The sequence below is a fragment of the Ambystoma mexicanum genome, chromosome 14 (genome assembly GCF_040938575.1).
Source record: "Ambystoma mexicanum isolate Mex_15411 chromosome 14, UKY_AmexF1_1, whole genome shotgun sequence".
Taxonomy (NCBI): Eukaryota; Metazoa; Chordata; class Amphibia; order Caudata; family Ambystomatidae; genus Ambystoma; species Ambystoma mexicanum.
The window spans coordinates 117577869-117598271 of NC_090940.1; positions in this window are offsets into that span (position 1 = coordinate 117577869).

Genomic DNA, 20403 nt, shown 5'->3' on the forward strand with positions numbered 1-20403 from the left:
AGCCTGTTGGGTAGCCATACCGTAAATGGATTGCTCCCATGCGGTATTGCCGGGTGGCGTACGGCCACCACGTCGGCGGGCACCACACCTGTCTGGGGCAAGGCGAACTGCGCCTTGCTGTGCCGGCACTGCCTGAGGCTGCAGGACTGCATTCCCCCTCTGATCTGCTGGCCCAGGAACAGGATCAGATGTCGCGGAGTGTGACCCTGCATCCGTAACCACCGAAGGCGTAGCTGCCAACACTGACATCCCCATGGAGGGTACTGACCCTGGTGCAGGTGGGTGAGACAGAACAGAATCCCTCCCTGGAACACTCACCAGCGACGGCACGTAGGTCTCATCCGAATCAACACCTGAGTACAGCTCGGGGGAGGTGCAGCCAGAGACACCCCTTGAGAGCACGACCTGCAGCACTTGTGGGCTCTCCCCCACCACCACACCACGTCCCTCACTGGTGGTTGGTCGGCTCTGGGACACCTCCTGGGTCTGCACCATCTCCACAACCCCAGCAGTATCAGGTGCGTCTTCCCCTGCAAAGACATGAAAACAAAGTAATGGAAACAGGCATTAGCACCATGGCACACATTGATGGCTGAGAAGCAAGAGAACCAGTACTTGATTGACACATGTCCCACATGACTAAAACCCTCCCATGCATGCACCCTCACTGCGTATGAAGTGCAGGCAAATGGCACACACTGATGACACCAAGATGGAAGATGAATAAATGTTCTGCATGCTGCCTGGCAGTGGCATCACACATTGGCCTGTGATTGGCAGGTGAAACACACATGCCATTACACAGATGGCATGTACCATTGCTATTGAGTGAAGATGGAGAGGAGGGCAGCACCTATTCATTCAGTCCAGTTCCCGCATGTAATGGCTTTTCTGATTCTAACAGGTCAGATTTTTCACCTGGAGCTGCCAGTCTGAAATGGTCAAATTGCACAGGGACATGTGTGTACAAATGATATCCAGGTAACAAAGTCACTCCACTTTACCATACCCATGTCAGACATGTGACTAGTGGACAGCGACATGCCTAGTGAAAGTGGTGGAATGCAAACAAACTGACTGAATGAACAGTGAAAAATAAGCAAATATGTTGTGTCAAGGTGACACTTCAAGGGCAACTGGCGTGCAGTTGTGCTAGATGTCTACTGTTGGCAGAAGGGATACTGCTATGGCCAAATGCAGCTGCGCAGGAAGTATTGCATGAAGCACATGGCTGACCCATACGACTGAGGCGCACACACTCTCACCTGGCACCCGAACAGAAGCCCTCACACACACACCATGCACATGGATGACACACACATGCATGTGCACTCACCGGACAATGCCTCGTAATCAGCCAGATCTCCCACGCCTTGGATCTGTTCCTCCGTGACGTAGGTCCCAGCGACTGACTCATGTGGAGTGAGTTCCATGTCTACTACTGGAGACCCACCTCCAGTCACTAGAGTTGCGGCATGACTTGAGGCCAGCTTACTCTTTGCCCTGCGCTTTAGGTCATTCCAGCGCTTATAGCAATCATTGGCTGTGCGCCTCACGATTCCAAGGGCACTTACGATGTCCGCAACGGTCTGCCAGTGTGCCTGGCGTTGTGCAGGTGTGGTCTTGGATCCTGCAACAATGACCATCTCGTTGTCATGTCCGGACACATACTCGACAAGTGCATTCAGTTCGTCATCCGTGAAGCTGGGCTTCCTGGACGGGCCGGACTGTGTAGCCGTGTCTGGGGCATCAGCCTGTGCCGGACGAGCACTCTTCCTCTTCCGCTTGGAAGGTGGTGGTGATCCTGAGTGTCCTGCGCCGCTCTGGACACTAGGGGCAGGAGCCCTGGTGGACTCTGTATCAGGAGTGTGGGATTGCACACTCAGCATGGGAGTTGGTGCAGGCATTGGCTCTAGTGTGATGGTGTCAGGGGGAATGTCAGCAGCATGGACTAGGACCGACACTGTCCTGGCTGGGTGTGTGAGGGCTGGGGTGGATGGAGCCGCAGCTGCCCCTGCAGCCACTCCGCCCTGCCTCCTTGGTGCAGCAGATGACCTTGCTGCCCCAGATCCACGTGGCATGATGGCATCAACGTGCACCAGCGCACGTGTCGTAGCCCTGCTGACCTGGAAGTCAGCCATGGAGTCAGCCAGGTCTGGTGCCACAATGGGCTGGTCCAACAAGGGCTGAGCATGGATGGTGTCAGCCACTTCGGCCTCAATGGGAGGGGGGGAGGGGGGGGAGGGGGGGGATGATGGGTGCCCTTGACTGGTCCTCCACACATGGGGGGACAGGCTCACCCTGCAAGTTACGACCACGTCCCCTACCGGATCCACCACGGCCACCACTTGTGGCTCTTCCACCTTTGCCACCCTTACGGAATCCTCACCTCCCAGCCATGGCACTGATATTAATGTGCGTATGGGAGTGGCTGTAGACAATTGTCCTGGGCAATTGGGGGTCAAAGGGGTTGGGTACCAGATGGTAATTGTACCCTAGTGCTCTAGCACGGCTGATTGTAACCCCTGGGGAAAGATGACGGGTCACGCAACGCACAGGAGGCCCAAAAAAGGGAGATGACGTGCACGCAACCCCTCCTAGACCACGTGTGCAGAAAGAAAAACCTGCACTACGCTGTGGCACCCAGTAACACAAGAATGAACGTATGCGTGTCACACGCAGCCTAGAATGACCTCTGAAGGGGTAGGCTACACACGGGGCAAGCACAGAAGTTGGATACGTGCGTGACTCACCGTCTGCCAGGTAAAAGAGCGTGAAGAATGAGCGCGTTTGGCTGGCTAAACCCCCGCCAAAAGAAGATGTGTACGCTGTCTGAGAAGACAGGACAACAGTAGAAGGGGACACTGTTTGAGGGAACAGGCCCAGGTAAACCAGTAAAAGAGAAAAAAGAGAAAAAGCTGTCAGAGGTAACAGGGAATACGAACTGGAAACGCCGTGAAGTAAATCGCGTGTGAAACGACAAGAAGTACAGAATTCACCCACTCGCTCTCCACGAAAAGCACGTACAAGGAAATGGTGTTCTACATGTACCTTATATACAGGCCCACACGTACAGCGTCACTTACGCGGCGTGTACGTTCACCAATCACACGCTTTGTCACTCCTGCGTGTCGATCCATTTTCACCAATCACACGCTTTGTCACTTCTGCGTGTAGATCCATTTTCACCATTCACACGCTTTGTCACTTCTGCGTGTAGATCCATTTTCACCAATCACACGCTTTGTCACTTCTACGTGTACATCCATTTTCACCAATCACACGCTTTGACACTGGGACGTGTCACGCAACAATTTCCTGCACGTGCAGGTGACTATAGGCGCGCATATGCTGTTGACGGGTTTACGCGCTAAGGGCCTTTGCTGACGTGTGGGATTTCACTCCCTATCAGGCTGTCCACGCGTTCACACACGAGAGACCACGCTCCTGGCCAGGAGGCCAAATTACTGCCCCCCAGAGCCCTGAGCACGCTCCCACCTGCCATCTGCTGCTGCCTGACTGCCTGCTGGCCACGTGCCCCACAGTGCTGGTGGGTGGGGGTGTTGGGAGACATGGGTGGGGGCCTGGTGGAGGGTGCCCCTGCACTGGTGGGGGTGGTGGGAGACATGGGTGGGGGCTTGGTGGAGAGTGCCCCTGGTGGCGGGGGGGGGTGGGGGTGGTGGGAGACATGGGTGGGGGCCTGGTGGAGGCTGCCCCTGGTGGCGGGAGGGTGGGGGTGGTGGGAGACATGAGTGGGGGCCTGGTGGAGGCTGCCCCTGCACTGCTGGGGGGTGGGGGTGCAGGGGGACATGAGCAGGTGTGCAGGGTAGTCCCCTGTTTTGTAGGCTGCCTGCAGGGGCCGTGGAGGGTGTACAGGGAACACCTGTGAGGACCCACCCAGCCTAATCGCGTGTGATGATTCCCACGCACCCCTGTAATACACGTACCCTGGCCAATCGCGTGTTGAACTTCCCGCGTACCCCTGTAATACACGTACCCTGGCTAATCGCGTGTATAACTTCCCGCGTACCCCTGTAATACACGTACCCTGGCCAATCGCGTGTTGAAGTTCCCGCGTACCCCTGTAATACACGTACCCTGGCCAATCGCGTGTTAAACTTCCCGCGTACCCCTGTAATACACGTACCCTGGCTAATCGCGTGTTAAACTTCCCGCGTACCCCTGTAATACACTTACCCTGGCTAATCGCGTGTTAAACTTCCCGCGTACCCCTGTAATACACGTACCCTGGCCAATCGCGTGTTAAACTTCCCGCGTACCCCTGTAATACACGTACCCTGGCTAATCGCGTGTTAAACTTCCCGCGTACCCCTGTAATACACTTACCCTGGCTAATCGCGTGTTAAACTTCCCGCGTACCCCTGTAATACACGTACCCTGGCCAATCGCGTGTTAAACTTCCCGCGTAGCCCTGTAATACACGTACCCTGCCTAATCGCGTGTTAAACTTCCCGCGTACCCCTGTAATACACTTACCCTGGCTAATCGCGTGTTAAACTTCCCGCGTACCCCTGTAATACACGTACCCTGGCCAATCGCGTGTTAAACTTCCCGCGTACCCCTGTAATACACGTACCCTGCCTAATCGCGTGTTAAACTTCCCGCGTACCCCTGTAATACACGTACCCTGGCCAATCGCGTGTTAAACTTCCCGCGTACCCCTGTAATACACGTACCCTGGCTAATCGCGTGTATAACTTCCCGCGTACCCCTGTAATACACGTACCCTGGCCAATCGCGTGTTAAACTTCCCGCGTACCCCTGTAATACACGTACCTTGGCTAATCGCGTGTTAAACTTCCCGCGTACCCCTGTAATACACTTACCCTGGCTAATCGCGTGTTAAACTTCCCGCGTACCCCTGTAATACACGTACCCTGGCCAATCGCGTGTTGAACTTCCCGCTTACCCCTGTAATACACGTACCCTGGCTAATCGCGTGTATGACTTCACGCGTACCCCTGATATGCACGTTACCCGCTTTGCGTTCCTTGTTTGGCAGCCCTGTAAACTGGTCCAGGGTTAGCGCAGCCCTTTGCGATGATTTAGGGATTTTGATGGCTTTTCCTTGCGCGAGGGCGTTCTTGGGGGCGTTACTGGCGCTGCTGCAGGGTCGCTGCGATACTCTGCGCCACGGCTGGTTTGGGAGCATGAAATCCATGAATACGCTGTGCGCGGAAATCGGTTTTAGCGCACGTGCCTGGCGCAGTCAATCGCACGCGGACACTCTGCGCCAGCCGCTTGCGACACTTTTCAGCGAAATTCTATGAATTACCCTGTTAATTGTCTTTTCAAGGTTTTGCATTGTTCATAAAATGTTTAGTGTGTTCAATATTCAATGAATTTAATTTCAGGGTTTCATTCAGTTCAGTATTCAATATACTTCTGTTATGTTTAATTTCACCTTCCCATTCAGCTTGGTGTTAAAAATGCATTCCCCAGGTTTAAATTGAAGTTTGCATTCAGTTTGGTAATTACGATGCATCCGCTATGCTCAATTCTAAGTTTTCATAGATTTGGGTAGTTATAATGCATTTGTAATAGGTAATTTCAAGTTTCTGCTCAGTTCGTTATTCAATGGATATATAGTGTACTTGTTTCAAAGACTGTTACCGATTCCTGTCTGTTGGGAGTGCCCCGGTTCCTGTAACACTCATCGGCTGATAGCTCCTTCCGATGGCCCTCGCAGCTTCTCTTTGTTCGCGAGTCCGGCGGGCCTTCTGATGTGAGCCCTGCTCACGTGCTGGGCAGTCTTCATGGCACACCGGCACTGCACTCAAAGAGGATTCTCTCCAGAAGCAGACTGCGTCCTTTATCTCTTGGCTGCTACCACAGCAACTGCTGCTCGCGCCACACACTGGAGGCTAACACACCTGTGCCACAACACAGCCCACTTGTCGTGGGCCATGCAAGTTCTTCAGGGTCTTTGCCGACGACCTGCCACCTGCGCTGGTCCCATCATGGTGGCCTCCATACAGGGGTTCCTCTTCTGATCTCTCCCATGCAGCCTCCCTATTGCGCCCCTCTCTCCTTCTCTAAAGCTCATTTTATACACCTGCAACCAGTTAAAAGGTTGAAGGTGTGTGTATTCACTTGGGTTTGCCTGACCATGATGAAAGGGGCATGCCTGACTCTCTGCAGGCATCTTCTTCGTCCCAGTACAAGAGTGGTAAAAGGAAGGTATAGTGTTTACTACTCTCAGTCTCCCCTTCTTCTTCCCAGTACCTTTTAATGTCAAATCTGGGGAAATTATGGGAGCAGTCTTGTAGTAGCCCATAAAGGTCGGGGGAGGGTTAGTTAGGTCATTATCAGGGAAAGGGGGATACCATGTCTCGCCTGAGGGTACCCCACTCCCAAACTCTGAGGACCCTCCACCCAGATGGGTCCCAAGAGCGATGGCCTTTCCCTGGCCACCTGAAAATAGGATGCAGGCGTTTAGAAGTGAGAATACCCCCAGGTTTCTAACACTCCCTATAATCCCCAATTCCCTGTACACATTAATGTGATTGGCTGGAGCTTGTTCTTAGACAAAGCCCATGAAAGACAAAACTGCTGCAGGATTGTCTGATTGCAGAATGTGCACATTCACAGTAACTAAGGTACATCATTTTTGGGGTGCAAGTGACGAGATGCAGTAGTGCATCTCATCACTTGTTCCCACCACATTTCTGAGACTAGGCCTCTTACTGTAGATATGTGTTATGTGTTTTCCCATGAACAGGGATGATAACATTGCAATCCTACCTGATTAGAATATATTCCTTTACAGAAGGTCTGAGTCTACATCATGGATGCTTAACACGTGACTGACTCTGATGCAGCCCTGCTGGGCTTTCTGAGGTCATTGACCTGAAGCCATAGACTCTCCCATTCATTAAATAAATAACCTCAGTAGTGCTCAGCAGGATGAAACTTCATGCACCTTTATTGCATGACTGACTCTTCCTCAGCCATGTAGGGTATCAGAGGTTCATGTCTGTTATAAATTCTGTATATTGTAATATTATAAACCTCTATTATAATCAGTGGGCCTCATTACAAGGTAGGCGGTAAAAAACAGTCTTTTTTTTTTTAATTCTTTTTTTTAATTTTATTATTTCATTTAGTTTATACAAACTTTTTGAAATATTTTCCCTTCGATATACATTTACAAAAGGAAGCGATTTCGCAAACAGCCCTATTGGCCCAAGTTAGCACAGTTTGTTCCATTCATCACGTAGAAAGGTGTCGGAAGCAGACTAAAAGAGAGAGGCTATTCACGATGGAGTAAAATTCAGTCCACGTTTATCACAGCTATTATACGCTCATCAGTGTATGTTGTTTCAGTTAGTCTCTCCAGTTGCTGTTTCGGCATCTCTGCCTTTTTGTAGTTTCCGATTCTTGAGATAATATCTCTTAATTTTCCATTGATAATAAGATTTCCAATTTTTGTAGGAAATTTGTCATTCCAAAAACGTCTTTCTGTAATGGATTTGCAAATTTCAACCAAAGATCCTCTCCTGATAGGGTTGCGTATTGGTTAATTACCTTGCTCAAATGCACAGTTCTCAAATCTGTTAGACCAGAGCAATAGAACGTGAGATGTTTTAATGTCTCAGAGTGGTCATTACAGAATCGACAACTCTCTATCGCATCAGGCTTCCGATATCTCAGGGCTAAACTTGATCTTGTGTCAAACAGATTTAACCTGAATTTTAGGAGCATCCTTCTGTGTCTGGCATTAGCTGTTTTTACCACGTATTGCAGTTGTTTTTTTTGGTCCTTTGCTTCAGTTGCCGCATCTTTCATCAGTGTATGGCGATTTCTATCGTCCACTGTTGCACACCAATCTCGTACCCATAGCTTTTTTTTCACATAGTTTGGGTTCGTTTTCAGCATTTCCGAGTTAGTGCCTATTTCAGCAAGATGGCTTTGGCATGCGTCAATCCATTTTTTCAATACAGATTCCTGTTTTCCTTCCATTGCGTCTCGTAATATTACAAATTGTGGTGTACATTCGTCAATAATTATTTTCCTGTAGGTCGATAGCATGTTCCACAAGACTCGTGCATTTATGGATATTAGATTTAGTTCATACCGTAGACATGCGCTTGGAATGCCTTTTTGTAGTTGAAGGGTACGCCTCTAGTATTGATTTTCTAGTTGTCCCCATAGATTCGAGGCAACTCCTAGAGCGCATTCTGCTCCATAAATCAATGTTGGGACTGCTTTTTGGTTGTAGTGGGCTAAAACAGGTAGCAAGGAAAACTTTCCATATCTTTTGTTTATTATCAGACCTTGACATGCTAGTTGTTTGCATTTTTGCTTTGCGTTTTCGGCCCACGGAGCATCATTTATGTTGCTGGTAATCCACATTCCCAGGTATTTTACCTTTTTGACGCAATTCAATTTTTCTTTGTTCAGTTTCCAGGTCAAATTATTTCTTTTGACTTGCTTGTTATTTCGAGTGAGATCTTGTAGAATTATTACTTCCGATTTTGCAGGATTGATTTTCAGTTTATTTTTCTCCACATATTCTTCCAGACTCTTTAGTTTTCTTGCCAGTCCAATAGGTGTTAAATCGAGCAGTACGATATCATCTGCATATAGCAACTAGTTTACGCTTGTTCCATTAATTCTCAGTGGATTGGAGTTTACTGCTTCGATGGATTCTCCGATATCGGACAGGTAGAAGCCAAATAGAGTCGCTCCCAACGGGCAACCCTGTTTTACTCCTTGGTTTGTTTTTATGGATTCACTGAGCGTCCCCCCAGCATCTAATCTGATTTTAATCTCTGTGTCGGTGTGTAGCTCTTTAATAGTTTCCTGGACAATTCTGTTTCTCCAGTTTATCCCAGAGCATTCCACGATCGATGGTGTCAAATGCACTGGACAGGTCGACAAATGCAATATAGATCTTCTTGTTTTGACGGATGGCTTCCATTTTAAGGAAATTTATGATTGCCAAATTTAGGCCACAGCCGACACCCTTGACAAATCCCGCCTGTCGAACATCATAACTTTGAGATTCTTGAATCCATTTAAGCAGTTTAATCTGGAGTTGAGTTGCGAATATTTTCCCCAGCACATCTAGGAGGGCTATTGGGCGGTAGTTTCTTGGATCAGTGCGTGCGCCTTTTTTGAAAATTGGTACAATAATAGCGCTTCGCCAAGTGGTCGGAATCTTTTTCTCCTGCAAAATGGAGGAAAATAAAGTGTGACACAAGTCTGTCCATAAGTCAGGATGTTGTTTTAGCATCTGATTTGTAAGCCTGTCCGGTCCAGGGGCTCTGGATGTGCTGAGTCTCATGATATTTTTGTGTATGTCTTCTTTATCTATTTTGATAGACCAGTCATTGCTCAGGTTGGATGGTTTGCTGCATGTTATGTTATTGTTGTAAAATGTATCAGAGTAGTGTTTGACCCAATCTTTCTCCGACACCATGTTTTTTATTATAGCTTCTTGTGGTGTCGCTATGTTGTTCTGATAGGTCCAAAATGCACTGGTGTTCCTTTTGGTTATTGTTTCCATCATTACTTCTGCATCTCTTTGTAGCATAACATGTTTATGACTAATCAACCAATTCTTGTAGGTTTGTCTCATTTGTTTCGTCTTTCTTTCGCAAATAGCACGAGTGTTGGTTCTTTTCAGCTTTCTCAGTGCTTTGCTCAGCTCTTTCTTTTTGGTGACAATCTCACGGTCCCAAGTATGTAATTTTGTAAAGTCAGGTCTTGGCTTCACAGTTTGCTTCTCTCGATATGTTTCCAATAGAGAGGCATATTCAATTTTCCCTGTGGCAGACCTATTCTCCAGTGATTTTTTCAGCTTTTCTAACTTATTTTGGGTAAGCTTTAATCGATTGCGCCCTGGCGCCACAGTCAGATTTGTACATTGATAGGAGATTTTCTCTTATATACGGTGAATCTTCAGAGTTGTTTTTAGCATACAGTGATCGCTCGCCTCCATTTCAATAATGTCCAAGCGAGCAACATCCTGTTTCATTCTCTCTGACACAAACATGTAATCGATGGTAGACTGTTGTTGGTCCCTTTTCCATGTAAAATGTGCTGGAATATCACCTGGTGTTTCACCATTAAGAATCTTCAGATTCCATGCTTTCATTTCTTGTAACCATGCGGAGATAGTTGGATTTCTAAACTCTTTCCCATTTGCATGGTCACTTTTAGTGTCATCTTTTAAGCAGTTTACGTTAAGATCGCCACAAATCAGAATCTTGGATTCTGTCCCATTGTCTTTGATATTCGAGATTGTTTCCGTGACTAGGTCCAGAAATATTTCTGTCTGCATAGCAGTGTGTTGCCAATAGACATTTATCAATGTTAATTGATATGTATTTCTAGGTTGCTGTGTCGGCAATTTAATCTCAACTACTTGTATATATGCTGATACATTTTTTGCAGATAAAATACGTATCCCACTTTCAAGTTTAACAAGCGTGAGCAGCCCCGACAAAGGACGTCCTTTGGCTCCTTCGATTGCAGTATTAAAAGCAATCTCGAAGCCGTCAGCTACAGGCAGATGCAAGAGCCAGGGCTCCTGTAGGCACAGAATATCCACGTCTTCTAAGTTCATTGGAATTTCACTGAACAAATGTCTGTGGCCTCTAGTATTCCACGAGGCAATACAGATCTCCTCCTGTTGACATGATCTCTGGCATTAGCTCTCGTTACAACAGTTGATGGTTTGGGCAACCCAGGTCCAGTCTTGTTCCTCTCTGGGTTTGGGACAGCTTAGCTGAACGACTTTGTCGGTCTTACTGATCGTTATTTTGATCTGCTCATCTTCAAAGATCTGCTTGTCCTCACTCACACGAAGGGGCGACTCATTTATCTTGCACGTGGCCTTACATACTCCCCCTGACTTGAGGGGGCTTTTGGTTGCAAGTAAGCGGCCATCTGAGGGACATATACATTTCTTGGGCTCCTCCGGCTCATTGCTCTTATTAATTTCGGTGATATCAAACCCCAGGGAGTTCAAAGTGATGCTACTGTTTAATAGTGAGTCACAGATAACTTTTGATGCTATGTGTAAAATAACACGGTCATGCTCACTTTCGTCTTCAAATTCCACAATTTTAATGTCCTCAGAGGCCACCGTCCTCAATTGCGGTATGTGGTGAAGTAACAGCATCACATTTTTCCGATTCAGTATCAGAGCATCTTTTTCTTTTTCAATTTGTTGCATACCGGTATGAAAGTGTCCATACTGTATCCACGCCGTAAACACGTATGATTACGAGTCTGCATGCACATACGTCCCTGCATGCCGGTAACAGCTGCACCGGCTTGCCAGTAAAGTCCCCCCACAACCCCCGATGGCGGCATTAAGGAATCAGTTGAAACCTCCCCCGGCACCGTTGGCACCCTAAATAACAGTACCGGCACTGCCGGTACCATCACCACCGGTACCGGAAGTAACGTCATCATGCCGGAACAGGAAATGCACCAGCGGCCATCTTTAAAAACACAATCCATTGGAATCCTCCGCAGACAGGACCTGAGCAGCCAATTTCGCAATCCCTACTGGTGGACAATGTCGAAAGTCACCAAGAAAGGCACAGCACATATGCGAAAACCGCGTTTCAGGGATAATGAGCTGGATATGATTGCTGTTACGCTAAGGGAGCAGGCGGATTTAGTATTCAGTGCAGACCTGCGCCGTCCAGCACAGCTACAGAAGAAAAGAATATGGGAGGAGCCTGCCAGAAAGGTGAGTGCGGTTGGAACCACCACACGGTCAGTAAAGGACTGAAGGAAGCAGTGGGACGACCTGCGCGTGTGAGTACAAAACATCCTATCGGCCAACAGCAGCCAGGGGCAGGCAACAGGTGGCGGACCAAACTCCCCCATAAAGCTGTCGAGGTGGGAAGAAACCTGTAGCTCCACCATCGACATGGAGGCCATTGAAGGAGTTGGTGGACCCGAGTATGGAGTCCCTTCATCGTCTGATGAATGTGAGTGACCCTTTGCACACCACACAAGTCCCCACAAACACCTGACATCCAAAGTAAAACGTAGGCCAACAAATGTGAACCTAATGAGAGCAAATACATGGCCCATCATACACACATACACACATCCCTGTCTAGAAGCTGGACCCACCACTGTCACATCAAAATACATGCTGCATGCGGCTCCTATACCCAATACACACCCAATACACAAACAAAAATCACATTTCTCACACCACGCAACCCACAACACACCTGTTGGCCTCACAGCAGACACCATGGAAAACATGACTGCACCTGAGGGATGCCAATACTACCCCCCCCAATCTTGCAAGCACCCTGTCCACCACGCCAACAAGCATGCAACGAACCACAAGGCCTAAACTGCACAAACACCAATGCATGCATGATGCAAGTACTCCCATCACTGATGCCCTGCCTCTCGGTCCCCAACAGGCACAGATGCAGACAGCGATGAGGATCATGCAGCGCCACAGCCCAGGACACCTGCCAAGAGGTCCAGGGGTCAAGACGATGGCACCAGGCCATCCACATCCAGGGCCACAAGGATGAACCAAAGGGCTCAGAAGGCACACACCAGTGCCCAACCGGCTGCACAGCCTACAACACTGGTCCAACAAACACCTGCCCCTGCCCCCCTGGAGACACACATCTCACAGGATGAGCCCAAATCCGTGGCAAGCGACCATAATGGCATGAAGTCGGCAGCCACAAGGTCAGTTGGGGAGGTTGCTGCATCCGCACAACATAGTGCCAATGAGGACGAGGGGCATGTGGAGGTCACCCACGAGGAAGGCAGCATGTTGGGGGGGGTGGACAAACGCCCAGCCCACAGGACACACCACACCACCATTGATTTATACAGCACACCGCTACCACAAATGGGCAGTCTCCAGGTGTGGATTACACACGTCTCTGCAACTTGCATATTTACCATGAAGCTTGTGACCTTTGGTTTACAGTTAAATACATGAGTGATCCTTCAGTGGGTAGATGGGGCAAGGTGGCATATACAGCAAGATAATTTAGATGGGTTTGTTCACTTGCTGAAGAATTCTGAGGGCAAGTTGAAGGGCAAATGCATGTTTCATTGTCATGGTCCTTCCACAAAGGCCTCAAAACTTGGCTCTTCTGCCAAAATAACTAAGAAGCACAAGTACTATACACATTGGGCCTCATTATAAGGGTGGCAGTGATGGTATGAACGGTGCCGGTAAGGCACCAGCACCGTTCACACGTCCCGCCGCATTACAAGTTCTGCTCGAAGGTTCCTGACAGCCCGCCAGTTCTTACCTGGCGGGCTGTGCGGCACCCGCGAGCAGAACCCGTAATGCCGCCAGCACCAATATCAACGGTGCCGGCGCATCCATGCTCCCCAACCCCATTCTGCCCGGCAATACCACCACCCGCGAAGGGCAATTACCAGCCCATTCATCTCGTAAAGGCATGGTTACCGCCTTGCTCGTAATTAGGCCCTTTCTCTCTTATGCCACTATGTCCCAAAGTTCATGGTATCCACTTATCCTAACTACTATACAGTCTTATCATTTGAGGCAACTCAATGTAACCTGCAAAAATGTAACCCCACCTGTCATATTATGTCATATTATGTAACCCAATGTAACGTGTAATAGCTGCAACCGAAGACTATACTGAATGTGACCAGTGCCTAGATGCCTCTGGGTTAGGTGCTCTTAACAAATGTTAAAATAAATAAATAAATTATGGGAGAGGCTGACCCTTTTGTTACCCAAAATATTTATCTTTCTGGTTACAGATACATATATTCATTGAAAAACATTGTTAGAGGGAAGTTGTGCTTATTTCATAGTGATGTTCCATGCAGTAACACAATGAAACACCTTTGGTTATAAAAACCTTTAACATTCAATGAAAAAACATTAGTTTGTAGAGAAGCTGTAGAATGCCTCTGCAGGAATTCCTGCCCCCTCCCACCTGTATGTTGGATGCCTCAGATTGTGCCATGCTTGACACCAGCAGTTGTGACCATTCCGCAGTGAATTTTCGAGAAAAGGTATCCATTAAGAAAACTCTATAAGATGTACACTCGAAGAGATGACAATCTAATGGCGGAAGTCCCTGAAAGAATATGAAAAAGAACAAGAAAAGGAGTTGGTGACAGCACAAGAAGCGAGTGTGACGCGCCGGAAAGACTGGCTGAAGAAGATGCATGACCCTTATAGAAACTGATGACGGAATAAAGAATCGAGTAAACTTTCATATGTGAAGAAAAGAGTGCACGTGTGACGAGCACTGCAGCAAATACAAGCCATTTAACAACAGAACAGATTCAGCAACGTGAGTAGACTAAGTGATCATAGAAGCTGCTATATGTAGAGAATAGACTGCAGGCGGAGCCGCCATTATATAGGAACTGGACATCGGTGTCATAATTTTAGTAAGCTCAGACCCATGGAGAAAGAAGGGTCGAGCCCTGTGTCGCAGTAAGAATTAGCTGACATTGTGAAAATGAATGGCAAAGCTGTTTATCCTGGTGTCAAGGCGGAAGCAGCCAAGACTAGTTATCTATTCTTGAAGGCGGGAAATGTGCAAAGCTGAATCATTCCTTGTTAAGGCGCAAAGAAAGAACACCATGGACCTCATTATGAGGCTGGAGGTAGCCTTGCTGGTTTTACCAGCAAGGCTACCTCCAAACTCACATCCAGGGCCGGCACCCGCGAATGGGCAATTACCGGGATATTCCGGCACAGCCGTACCTGGCAATTGCCCTGTCGAGGGTGCCGGGCCTGGTACATCCCCATTCCCATTTGAGCCCCATAGGGTACCGGTGCTACCATCATGTTCTGCTTGCGGTCGCCGGCACGGGCACCAGGTCAGACCTGGTGGCTGCACCGGCACCCGCAAGCAGAACTCCTAGTATGGCGGTACAGTAGCAACGGTGCCGGTAGCGATACCGGCACCGTTGTTGCCTTACCACATACTTATAATCAGGCCCCATGAGTGCCAAGTTGTATTCAGTTAAGACAATTAAATGGAGTAAAATGGTCCAAATCGTGGTCTCTTGTCACGTGAGCTAAGGATGAAAATATTGTTGAGCGAGGAATTCTAGAACGACGATAGTGCATGCTTGCACTCCCTTATATTCCCAGAGACAAAAATACACTGCAAAGTTCAAAGACTATGTTCATGGTAGAAGGCATGGGTAATGAGAGACGCTGGGCTAATTGGCTGAGGAGGTAAAGTCGAGTACATCTTCTGGCACCTTGGGTACGAGCTTACATGCTGCTAAAGTGAACCAAGTGTTCCAGACATGGCACAAGCATGCCAACCACTTATAGAAGGCCATATAACAAAGGGCCTTATATATTGAGAGTCAATGATATAACATGTACTTAATAAAGTTGAAGATGACTTGCTCTAGAGGTAGGTACAAGATGTCCACCTGACAGTAGAGACCCAATCACAACCCAACCCCTTATAGAAAGTATACATAGATGTTCCCCTTTGAGCGTATCACAATCCCTCAGAGGTTTCTTGTATTTGCCACGCAGTATTACATCACGTATGATGAATTTTTGCTATATAATTGTGATTTTTTATGAAATGTATGAGAGCTCGAGCGAACGTCCATTGATGTCCATTGTAACTCCTTGTTTTAGGCGATTGATATTAAAACAGAAAACTTTGCCATCTTCCTGAGTTGGTTCGATTATTTGGTGTCAGAGTTATTCTGCATCCCATCCATTACATGCGTGTTACCAAAAGGGCCCTAAAAGCTCAAGTTTGGTTACGTTTACGCTTGAAAAACCATGCAAACTCAGTATAAAAAACTTTGCTAAAGGGACATTATGGTTGTAACACAGAATACAAAAACCATAGACATTCATCACTTATAGGTACGCTCTGCAGCCATAAATTAAGCTCCAGCCATGCACTGATATTCCAAACATACATGACATTAAAGATGCCATCACACATGCAAATCATCAGTGTTGCAAAGTTTCACATCGTTGAGGTTTGAGCATTTGGGTATTTTGTAGGGTCAGAAATGAGAGGCAGACACAAAGATGTAATGTTTTCATTATCAGTCATCTTTATTAAAATAAAAAGTGTTGGATGAAGGCCTCTCTGTCCCTATCCTGAAGCGAGTTTCCCTGCCTAGGAAACTAAAACTAAAGATCAGTCTGTGTCAAGTCGTCAAAACATATAAACTGTCCTTGGGCCTCATTACAACCATGGTGATCCGGGAACTACCGTACCGGTAAGCATGCCGGTACCGTATTTCCCAGACCGCCATACTACGTGCTTTGCTCACGGGTGCTGTTTTACACGGGTGCCGTTTTTACAGGAAAAACCGCCAGGTTTTTCCTGTTTTTTTGTAACAGCACCCATGAGCAGAGCACGTCGGATGCACCTGCACAACTCTGTATGTGCCGGTGCATCCGACCTCCCCATCCCCGTTCAGCCCTATGAGGCAGAACAGGGATCGGGAAGGCCTTGATTCCGGCACACGCAAATGGGCAATTACCGGGTCTGCCAAGCTCGGCATGACCCGGTTCTTGCCCATTTGCGGGTGCTGGATAAAATGCAACTCCGGCAGCAGCTGTGCCCTTAATAAGTGAGTTGTAATGAGGCCCCTTGTGTCCTAAACATACTAATCTCACCCTCACGCTGCAAAGGAACACTCAAGCGAGAAATTAAATGTCTCTGACTAAATGTTTGGCAAAAAGAGTTCATAATTAAAGCAAGTAGATAAATCCAATAAAAGAGTCTTTTCCAAGGAGAAACTCTTGGATCCAGTGGATTGTTCCCTTCCCCTGGATATTTAGGTAGGATGATAAAAAGTGTCTTTCGAACAACATTTTCTTGAGGATGGCAAAAGTGTCTTTTTCAAACAACAATTCCTTTGGTTCTTTATACCAGGCTCAGCAAGTTCCTGTGCAAAAAAGATGGCCCATACCATTTAGCTCTTCCTAGATTTTCTTTGCACTAGGTTCACAAAAAGGATCTTATTTAAATGAGATGTTCCACATAAGGTCCCCTCTGCCAGGTATTTTGGTCGCAACATGTAAAAGGTCTTTTTTCAACTTTGCAACTGCAAATGTTTGCTTTCCTTGGGGCTGTGGTATACTTTTATACCATGTGTTTTGCAAATTAAGTTCTATCTGAGACTTTAGTGGGTGTCCAGTCAAAGTTTCAAAACAATATTTTCGAATGGCAAAAGTTCCGAAACAAAAGTTTCGAAAAAAAAAAGTTTTTAATGTATTTTTGTATATTAAGGTTTATTTTAAGTTTGTATGGTAAAATAAGTGTTTAAAAAAAACAGGGTTTTGGCGGGGGGGGACCCCCCATAAAAAAACTTTAAAAAGCTAAACTTTTTTTCCCAACACTTTTGTGTCAGAACTTTTGTCATTCGAAACTGTGACTGTCAAAATAGTCACTATGTACCCTTTAATGGACTCCCCTGCCAGGACTCCTTTAATAGGTTCTCCAGATCCCCTGGTATACTCTCCTTCCAGGTATCTACCCACAAAGTTCTTAATTATTTTCAAAGTGCTTGGTATTTTGATTGCCAGGACTTCCTTTCATTAACTTCTAACATCCCCTGATATGCTCCCCTGCCAGGTATCTTGCCACAATGTCTTATACTTACATATAGTTTGAGTGGATTGCGTGGTATACTCCCCTGCCAGGAATCTTTTTCTGGGGTCTTACAGATCCACTGGTATACTTCTCTGCCAGGTATCTCTCCCCAAATGCTCACTGACTGATGTACTCCTTTCACCAGGACTTCTTCTCGGTTTCACTGTTCTTTAATATAGCACAGTTATATTACTTCATTGTGCTTCCACTTCATTGGCTTGAGGTACTACTTGTTACAATTTCCCCCACATTGACATCCCAAACATGGGGACATGTTCAGGTTCTGCCTTTTAATATGTACATTAGTATTTATTTGCTTGTGGTAAAACTTGCTCCAACTTTCCCCACATTGAGATCTCATACATGGGTACTTTTGTCAAGTTCTGTCTTTGTACTTTACTTGAACGGTATTCAAATATTATTATCTGCTGCTGTCCAGTCATTTGGTCAACAGACAAATGATCGACGCAATTTGGTCGAAAGACAAATGGTTAAATTTTTTTTAATTTATATATATTTTTCAGGTTTTCGTTTAGGAAAAACAAGGTTTTTTTAGCAAAAAAAGGGGGTTGGAGGAGACCCCCCCCCCCCAAAAAAAAAAAAAGTGAAAAAAAACCAACAAAATTCGACCATTTGTCTTTCGACCAAATTGCGTCGACCATTTGTCCTGTCGACCATTTATTTTCGACCAAATGACCTGTAACCTTATTTGCTTACATGCCTGTCGGTATGCCCCGGGGTCCCCAATGGCACAGGGCAGACTCACTGGTGTCTTGCAGCATTCCCGACCCGTGGCACGTTGCTGCGATGAAGCTTCCTCCCTGAGACAGCCTCCTTCGCACTGCAGATGTTCCTCCAGCACTCCTGGCAGCTCCACGCTCACCTGCCGATAGGACTGCTGCTTCTCCGCACAACCGTGTCTCCGATAGCTCTGCTGCGGCTGTCGGTACTCCGACAGTCCTCTCACGGTGCCCGGTGCATCTCTCTTGGCCTCGCGCCACACCGGTATGTATTGTGAGCGGCTATCTGGAAATGCCTGCCTTCTCCAGCATGGTTCTTTGCCATACCGCTTACTTCTCTGGCTCTGCTGTCCTCTCTGGCTCTGCTTCCTTCTTGAATGAGGACACCATTTGTAAATGACCTGCTCTCTCATGCTTCATCAAAACAACTAGTCTGCACGTTCAACTTTGTGTTTCTTTCAATCTGTATTCATTCCTTCTTCCCCCTCCTCGTCTCAGTTCTTGAGGCTTTATGGGAGTTGGAGTCCATAGAATTTCTAGGATTCCCAAAGTGATATTTTCTAGGACTTTTATTTAGAAAATATCAGAGGCAGGCGCTGTTAGGTGTGTGTATGAGGTATGAATGCTATTTTTACTAGAGTGATTTTCAGGAAGTGGTTTCTGGGTTATACAACAGGAGGGATTTGTACACTGAAAACAAGCCATCAAGAGCTTAGGAATGATGAGGTATTTTTCTCTAGGAAGGGAAGAATACTGTGTCTCTCCTGATCACCACCTTCCTCCAACAGCCATCTCCTCCCACGTGATCCTCCCCCATGGAACCATCCCCAGGGTCGGGATCAGGTAGCAGTTGCCATCCCCTGGCCACATGGAAGGAGATCCTTGGTGGGAAATCAGTGATGACTCTACAGGATTCATCACAGTATGTTTAGCAATCACCATCAATGTGATGGAGGGTTTACAAAAAGCACTGTAAACCCACCATACCATTAGTGGCGTTTACTAAACATACCTCAATGCTCCAAAGACAAGGATATCAGACTATAGAGCCCTGAAGATCCCGAATGAAACCTGCAAGTGGTTGTCTGCATCCCTGAGAGCTGCCTGTCCTGGGTTGATAACACTATTTATAAGTCTTGGGAGGATAGCTCAGGGCCAACGCACTCACCTTGGAAGCAAGAGAATATGGAGCAACACAGGTTGGATCCCTGGGTCCGCGCTTAGAAACCTCTGGGTATTAAGCTTGTTATAAGTAACCAATTATAAAAATTATAATGATAAAATAACACTGCAATATAAGGCAAGATCATTTCTGGAGCAATTTGCATGTCTTTGAGCCAATTTGCATACCCACAAGGCATTGCTCTGTGGCTGTGAACTGGAGGTTAACATGTATTTATAATATATCTATATATTTGGTTGTTGAAAGTTTGCTATTGCACTACTGTATGCATATATACGGTTTCAATTTGCTTGTACAGTGTTAGCCAAGGGCAGCTAGAATTAAATGTGTTGATCCAAAAGAAAACCGGTCGATACCTTAATTAGGCTAACAAAGTCAACTATTTGTGAGCTTTCATGATTTTTACCACTTCCATGCCTTCCATAAGCAACATAAAATTAATCATTGTTGATTAATTAATGAATAGTTCACCAACTTGCTCCTTTCTTAGGTACGTATCATGTAATAACTATGGTAATGTTTGCATAATGCACATTATGCCAAACGAAGGTGGGCAGAGATGTAGGCAGGTAAGCCCTTACTTGCACTGGGGCTTGTGGTCACCTTGATGTGCCCGGAAGACAGAGTAACTCATGTATCGATATCGAGCCCATCACACCACGGGGACCTGTCCATCAGGACGTGTCTATTGCTGGCAGGTTGTGCCAGGCAATGACAGAAACAGCTTGCTTTTATGAACACAGTTTGGACAGGCTGGCAGGGGGCAGCTTCACAGAGAGTAGCAGATGTCTCAGGAATAAACTTGGAGCTGCGACTCAATCTGCTTTAAAGTTTTGTCTGTCTGCCCTCTGCCCGCCTAACA